This window comes from Somniosus microcephalus, chromosome 19 (genome assembly GCF_052327205.1).
Source record: "Somniosus microcephalus isolate GS21.2 chromosome 19, FLI_Smic_1.0, whole genome shotgun sequence".
Taxonomy (NCBI): Eukaryota; Metazoa; Chordata; class Chondrichthyes; order Squaliformes; family Somniosidae; genus Somniosus; species Somniosus microcephalus.
Window position 1 is genome coordinate 66,874,288 of NC_141005.1, and position 8,255 is coordinate 66,882,542.

Below are 8,255 nucleotides of genomic sequence, written 5' to 3' on the forward strand. Positions count from 1 at the left end.
TTCCTTCACTGTCGCTGGGCCAAAATCCTGAAACTCCCTTCCTACCAGCATTGTGGGTGTACCTACATCATATGGACTGCAGTGGTTCAAGAAGGTGGCTCACCACCATCTTCTCAAGGGCAATTAGGGATGGGCACTAAATGCAGGCATAGCCAGCCAGCGACGCCCACATCCCATCAATGAATTTAAAAAAATTAAAAAATTGTAGCTACGGATACTTTTTGCATAAAATGGGTCCGTGTGATGTTACATTTCTGGTATAATAAATGACGCTCAAGCAAAATACCATAGGGTCTAAATCTGGTAAATATTCGCAGGTCGTGTATATTATTATAATTATTTTTTAATCCTGCTGCAATAAACTTGTATCTTAGATTGCCTTTTCAATGTGCAATTCTGTGCAGATTCAGATATATTTGTGATATTAATATTTAAATAAACTGTAAAGATGTGAACAGGTACTAATAAGAAGAAACGGCAGTGTGAACTGCATAATGCACTTTTTGCTTTCAGCCGGTTGATTGGCATGGGACGTCCCGGCTTAAGAATCAGCCAACCAGTAAAGTCAACGATGCCTGTGTGACATATTCTGTAACCAAGGGACTCGAATGAGATGAATGAGACAGTTATGAAAAGAAGCCTGTGGTTTGGTTTCAGACGATTACTGAATGATGCAGCAAAAATGAGGTCATAGACCTGCACATTTCCCCACTTCACGTATTTAATCTTTTGAGATTATTATTCAATTTTCTTCCACCAACCTTTCAGGCAGTGCATTCCAGATTATAACAAATTGCTACTTGTTTTTCTTCTCACGTCCCCTCTGGATCTTCTGCCAATTACCTTATATCTGTGTCCTCTGGTTACTAACCCTTCTGCCACTGGAAACAATTTCTCCTTACTTACTCTATCACCACCCGTCATGGTTTTGAACACGTCTATCAAATCTCCCCTAAAGGTTTTCTGCTCCAAGGATATCAACCCCAGTTACTTTAATCTCTCCACGAAACTGACCTATTTCATCCCTGGTACCATGCTAATAAATCTCCTCTGCACCCTGTCTAAGCCTTTGACACAATATTCCAGCTTAAATTCTTTGCTTTTGTACTCTATACTTCTATATATAAAGCCAAGAATCTCATATGCTTTTTTGACAGCTTTCCCAATTTCTTCCGCTACCTTCAAAGATTTGTGTACGCATACCGCTAGCTCTCTCTGATCCTGTACCCCTTTTAAAATTATACCATTGACTTTATATTGCGTCTCCTCATTCTTCCTACACAAATGAATGAATTCACATTTCCCTGTGTTAAATTTAATCTGCCATTAATTTGCCGATTTCTCCATCCGAATGTGAATTATTTCAGTTCCGTGTAATTTCAAATCGCACAAGGTATAACAATCCCAAAGGTAAACCACTGCTTCAGAATATTAGAACAGGAATAACGTCAGTGTCAAAATGTTTACTTTTTTCCTGCTAAATTATCTGATGTTTGTATTGAAGAAACAGTTATCAATGTGTGGTATAAATTAGATTAAAGCTTTCACTTTAAGATATTCTCACGTAAGTGCACCTGGTAGAGAATGCTCAAATACACCACAGTGCGCTAACATCTTTGAGTACGTCATAAAAAGTTACTTCATTGTAAAGGTAATATATCATCATGCTACTTTCTCTAGGAATGTAGCTGAATTTCTGCGGATTGATCTCTAAGTGTGTGAGGATTGTCGTTATATATTGCACAGTTAGAACAGCACTGTCATTAGAGGGGCGCAAATAGCGATTAAAGTTGCTTCCTATCTGACATGTGTAAAAGGAAAGAACAAAAATATATACCTTGCGAATTTGTGAAAAATAATGAGATCTTTACGCTGCTTACACAATTATAAATTTCAACACGGTAACATACTTATTAATAAATCCGGTGCATGATGTGCAACATCACACTATAGTTCGATTCTGTTAGCCAATGTCCCTTTCTCCAGTTTGGAAGTCTTGTGACGTGGAGGCCTGCTCATAGATGTTAAATTAGGATTCAGAATGTCAGCGGTCATTTGCATAATTAACGAACACGTGGTAATACGCCGTCATTGTTAACATTGATAAGACAAGGCTAGCCTGGTAAACATTAGTATCTTCGGCCTGCAATCTGCCAAGGTTTCTGAGCCGAACTGAATTCATGATGTCTGAGTGGGTGCGTGTCATCACATGGCTGATAATTTGCGCAGTTTGTAAGTATTCAGCAAACGTTTCGTTACATTCATTGTGATTAATCTTTTGTTGTATAGAGATATTAAGTGACGATATTAATCATATGAAGCCCAACCTCTAATATTGCTTCATCTTTTTATAGGTTCAAACGCGCAGATTACGTTAACTCAACCGCAATCGTTATCCATCGCACCGCAAGGAACGGTGAAAATAAGCTGCAGTGTGTCTGGGGGTAGTTTGGGAACCGATGACATAGGATGGTACCAGCAGAAACCCGGGAATGCTCCTCGATTTCTACTCTATCATGATCTTAACAGTGAAACCAAGGGTTCCGCGATTCCTGATCGATTCTCTGGAAGGAGTCAATCGTCAACCAACGCCGCATATTTAACCATCAGCGGGGTTCAACCCGAGGACGACGCCGATTATTATTGTGGTTGGCGGAAGTCCGGCGTATTTTACTTCGGTGGAGGCACCAAGCTGACTGTTCTGAGTAAGTAGCTTTTAGTAGATTGGTTCTGTACAATTGATAATGCATTTTTTAAATTTTATGCAATTGTCAAATACATTTTCATTTGGATTATTAATGTAATAATTTGAGGCAGAGGAAGCAATTGGTGCTGTAGGTTACAAGCAGGGTTTAAACAGTGATTGGTTTATTAGGGGCATAAAACAATCACAATTCCAAATCTTAAGGGAAACGATGTGTTAATTCTATGATTAGTTTCACCTTTCAATCAGAGATAGTTAACAATAGAAATGGTTCAGAGATTGTAAAAATCGGTGTTAAAACATCATTAAAAGCGTCGCACAGATAGCAAATATACAAAAACAGAGTCAAACAGACGGAGAGATAAAGAGTAAGAGAGAGACAGAGAGAAAGACAGAGAAATAGAGAGGGGTAGACAGATACAGAGAGCGAGTAAAAGCATATCGGTGTCTCCCATAACTTCTGGTGGGCTGAGACATTTTAACAGATGTTAATTTCGTATGAGAAGGGGAATAATCACCAGGAGCTTGTCTAATAACCCCAGATAACACCGAGCTCAAGACATACTTTCGATACCAGGTACTGTTTCTCACCAGGGGAAAGGTTCGCTATGTGTCACGAATTTCTTTCATAAAGAGAGGGTTTGTGATTATACTACATATAGAGCTCAGGGCGAAAACTCTTCGATACGTTAATCTGAAGTCGGCAACTTTCCTTTGTTTCTACTAGTTGGATCTTAGATATATAAATGTCTGCTGGGAATTCACGGTTGCGAATTTATATATAACTTGAGTACAAGTATCTTCTTCTTCTTAGGGAGTCCCTCGGAACCAAGGATGACTTGCTTCCACATTAAAAATGAGTTCTCAGGTGACTGATGAGCTCAATGCGGGACCGGCAGTCTCTGTCACAGTTGGGGCAGACGGTGGTTGAAGGGGTGGGTAGGTGGGGTGCTTGGGTTGACGTGCGCTCCTTGCGCTGCTTGCGCTTGGCTTTGCTTGCTCCCTGCGAAGAGATTCGAGGTGTTCGGCACTTTCCTGGATGCTTCTCATCCAATTTGTGCGGTCTTGGGCCAGGAATTCCCAGGCATCGGTGGGGATGTTGCACTTTTTCAAGGAAGCTTTGAGGGTGTCCCTGAAATGTTTCCTCTGCCCACCTCGGGCTCTCTTGCCGTGTTCGAGCTCCGAGTAGAGCGCTTGTTTTGGGAGTCTTGTATCAGGCGTGCGGAAGATATGACCCATCCATCGGAGCTGATCAAGCGTGGTCAAAGCTTTCATGCTGGAGATGTTGGTCTGAGCGGGAACACTGACGGTGCGCCTATCCTGCCAATGGATTCGCAAGACCTTGAGGAGGCAGCGTTGGTGGTACCTCTCCAGTGCAAGTATGTACAGGTACATGCAATACCTGATGTGGGAGGCTGGATTGACGCCCATTCATACCATAAAGATATAAACTAGAATACTGTTGGAAACATCTATTTTCTGCCTTCCACGTATTATTTGGTATCAGTGTCACAAAATGCTTTTGATTTCAACCAAAAGTTACAGATCTGTATGCAAATATTAGCATGATAAACACAAAGAGATAGGATTTCCACTGAGTTTTCTCCCGGATTTCCTGCGGGACCATTGGAGTAAACCCTGCAGAAATATATTTTTTCCAGTTTTACATATTATTCATGTAATATTCTTCAAGGTAGCAAATATTTTACTGCTCTGTATGTGAACATAATTCTCGTTTTCTTTTACAACCACATGTTAGTCAATATTTAAAAATGATTATTCTTCTGAAATGAATCGTTGTGTGGCAGTTATTAAATCTTAATTTGATCCCTGTGTGGGAAGATTTCCTCTCTGCACTATATGTAAGGAAATACTAAATCCCTTTGTAAAGAAAGGATTTTTGTGTGATACTGGGAATACTGATTTTAGTTTTGTTCCATAGAAAGATGTCAAATTGATAATAAAGGTCTGGCCATTCGATTCAAAGGACGTGATTAGTTCTATATTACGCTGCTGTGATTTAAGGAAGAAAATGAAAGAAGGAACTTGCATTTGTATAGCGCCTTTCATGACCTCAGGGAAATGCTTTACAGTAAATGGATTACTTTTGCAGTGTAATCACTGTTGTAATTTGGAAAAGCAGCAGCCGATTTGGGCACAGCAAGGCCCCACAAATTGCAATGTGATAATGACCAGATAATCTGATTTACTGACGTTGATTGAGGGATAAATATTGGCCAGGTTACCAGGGAGAACTCTCCTGCTATTCGAAATAATGCCACAGGGTCTTTTATAGCCACCTGCGACGGCTGCTTAACAACAGTTTAACGTCTCATCCAAAAGACTGCCTCTCGACCAATGCATCTCTCATTCTGTACTGCACTGGAGTGACAGCCTAGTCTTTGGCGTGGGACTTGAACCCACAACCTTTTGGCTCAGCGGCGGAGAGTGCTACCACTGAGCATGGAGTTGCATTGTTAGTGTGTGTAATGTATATTATACGACTGCAGAATCTTTCATTAATAAACACAATCCTTTTCATTACAGCCAGAGAGTCGTCCAGCCTTTCGGTGTCGCTTCTCCCGCCAGCGTCCGATCAGATCTCTGCAGCAAAGGCGGCGACCCTGGTGTGTTTGGTGAATAACTTTTTTCCGGGGTCAGTAGAAATTTCGTGGAGCGTAGACGGCCAGATCACGGACACTGGTGTCCAGACAACTCGGACCGTACGGGACACCGACCAGACGTACAGTGTGAGCAGTTATCTGACCCTGTCCGCCACCGAGTGGAACTCACACGAAGTGTACACCTGCGGGGTTACACATGAGTCTCTCGGGTCTCAACTCACGCAAAGCATCAAGAGATCAGGCTGCGAGTGAAAGAGAAAACCCGCCCACTCGGTGCAAACTGTTATTCATCGCGCGTTTATGCTCGAAGACAGGGTTTAGTTATTGACAGTGCATTTCTTTCTATTTTCATGCGCCTGACCTATAATAGTGATTTAAATCTATTCACAATGTGGCAGAAACCTTTAACCTTGTAATTGTGACGTAGAAACATTTGTTTAATAAAGAATTATATACATTTGTTAGCTGCGGTGTGTTTTGTGAGTGAGTGTTGGGGAGAAGCGATTCGGTTTAGCACTGAAAGCCATTGATAACAACTTTAGCTTTGTAAATACATTGTGCTCATGAGCCCCATCTTTTACATCCAATTTGACTTGATGTATATTCGTTATTACATTTCAGTAAGTAACTAGCGCAAGCAGAAATCGAACATCGAAATAATTTAGTCCTCAGCTTCTTCGCACATTTAACGTCAAAACGTTTTTTTAAATTAACAGTGACTTGATTTAATTACAACATGGATTAAAGCAGCATTTAGAAAATCTAGACATAAATGTATACACAGAGAGCACAATTGGAGTATATGTCAAAACTAACATATTTTGTGATCTTGTGTTAAAAATCTTATTAATCACAATAACGAAAATTCCTACTATGTGTCCTATCTTCCCAGATTGAGTTAGAAATGCTTTTGTAATTTAATTTAATGGTGGGATTAGCTCAAAAAGCAGAAGGTTGAAATATTTCAATGGTGGTTGAAGCCTTCAAAGAAAGCAAGAAGTAACTTACATTTATAGAAGTGTCAGCTGACTGCCCATCTGTGTATAAATTGTATCGAAATTACTGTCTGTTCTCACATGGTAGTAACTCCAGCTTCTCATAGTACTCAACACTCCCTCGCCGAAATCACCAGCAGTAGACCACTTGTCCCAGAAGTCGGTCTCTTGTTAAACATAGACATAGACATAGACATAGAAGATAGGAGCAGGAGTAGGCCATTCGGCCCTTCGAGCCTGCTCCGCCATTCAACGAGATCATAGCTGATCATCCAAACCCTAGCACCCGGTCCCTACACCGACAGCCATCCCACCCAAGCCCTATCCCCGTAACCCCACGTATTTAATCCCCTCTAACACTAAGGGCCAATTTTTTTTATCATGGCCAATCAACCTAACCCGCACATCTTTGGACTGTGGGAGGAAACCGGAGCACCCGGAGGAAACCCACGCAAACACGGGGAGAATGTGCAAACTCCACACAGACAGTCACCCGAGGCCGGATTTGAACCCGGGTCCCTGGCGCTGTGAGGCAACAGTGCTAACCACTATGCCACCGTGCTGCCTTAGGACGCGAGGTTGCCTGCCTTACTTCCTATGTTACATTGATGCCCAAAACAATAAAGCTCCTCATTTATGCAGCACGCCCTGCATTCTTAACCATGGCTCCAAAATACTGAAGGAAAAGTACAAGCAAGGCGTGGAAAAAAATACTTCATCGTATTTCCAACTACAGCACCCGATAATCCTCCTACCCGTATTCAATTTCACCTTTCAGATTGGCATACTATGGGACTTTTCTTCCCTGTGTAGCTTCAAGCCTTCCTCCCAAACGGCAGGCAGTTCTGCATTAAATATCGGGCTCCTTAGACGTCACCAGCAATGGTGTCTCCCAGATAATAGGTGTCATATCAGAAAATCGCTGTGCCTTTCCTGCGATGTTGGATAGGCATCCCCACTGTACGCGAGGCCCTCTTTTTAAGGCGAGAGAAAGGCGCGGAGAGGTGGAGACATTCAGGGAGGGAAATTCAAAGCTTAGCGTCTATACGGCTCAAAGCGGGAGCCCCAATGCTGGAGTGAATGAAGTGGGCGATGCACAAGAGTACAGATTTGGAGGAACACAAACCCTCCCTTAATACTCGATAATTCCCGGCTCCATGTCTTCCATCATCTTGGTAAAGCCATCTAGTATAGATAAGAACATAAAACAGAATAGCACGAGTAGGCCACACAGCCGCTCCAGCATGCTCCGCCAATCAATAAGATCATGGATGATCTTTTAGTTCACTCCACTTTCCCGTCCTATCCCAATATCCCTTGACTGCCTTAGTACCCCAAAATCTATTCATCTCAGTCTTGAATCTATTCAACGACTGAGCATCCACAGCCCTCTGAGGATAGAGAATTCCAAAGATTCACAACCCTTTGAGTGAAGAAACTTCTCATCTCAGTCCTAAATGGCCGACACCTTACCCTGAGACTATGACCACTAGTTCTACACTCTCCAGCCAGGGGAAAGAGCCTCTCAGCATCTACCCTGCAAATCGATTAAGAATTATATATTTTCAATGAGATCACCTCTCATTCTTCTAAACTCCAGAGAATATATTCTACTCAATCTCTCCTCATTGGACAGCCTTCTCATCCCAGAAATCAACCTAGTGCAACTTCGGTGCAACCCCTCTAAGTCAAGTATATAATTCCTTAGGTAAAAGGAAAAAGTGCACACAGTATTCCAGGTGCGGTCTCACCAAAGACCTATATAATTGCAGCATGACTTCCTTACTCTTATACTCCAACCCCCTGCAATAAAAGCTAACATACCATTTGCCTTCCTAATTGTTTTCTGTACCTGCATGTTAACTTTCTGTGATTCGTGTACAAGAGCACACAAATCCTTCTGAATACCAACATTAACCAGTCTCTCAACTT

At 41.8% G+C, this 8,255-nt stretch overlaps 1 pseudogene across 1 annotated transcript; it reads left to right on the forward strand.

The window, feature by feature from the left end:
- Nucleotides 1-266: 266 nt before the first annotated feature.
- LOC147104576 (immunoglobulin lambda-1 light chain pseudogene) lies at nt 267-5,743 on the forward strand (annotated as a pseudogene). Its single transcript, XR_015072406.1, has 3 exons — nt 267-303; nt 2,322-2,705; nt 5,252-5,743. The product of XR_015072406.1 is annotated as an immunoglobulin lambda-1 light chain pseudogene (transcript).
- The last annotated feature ends 2,512 nt before the right edge of the window (nt 5,744-8,255 follow it).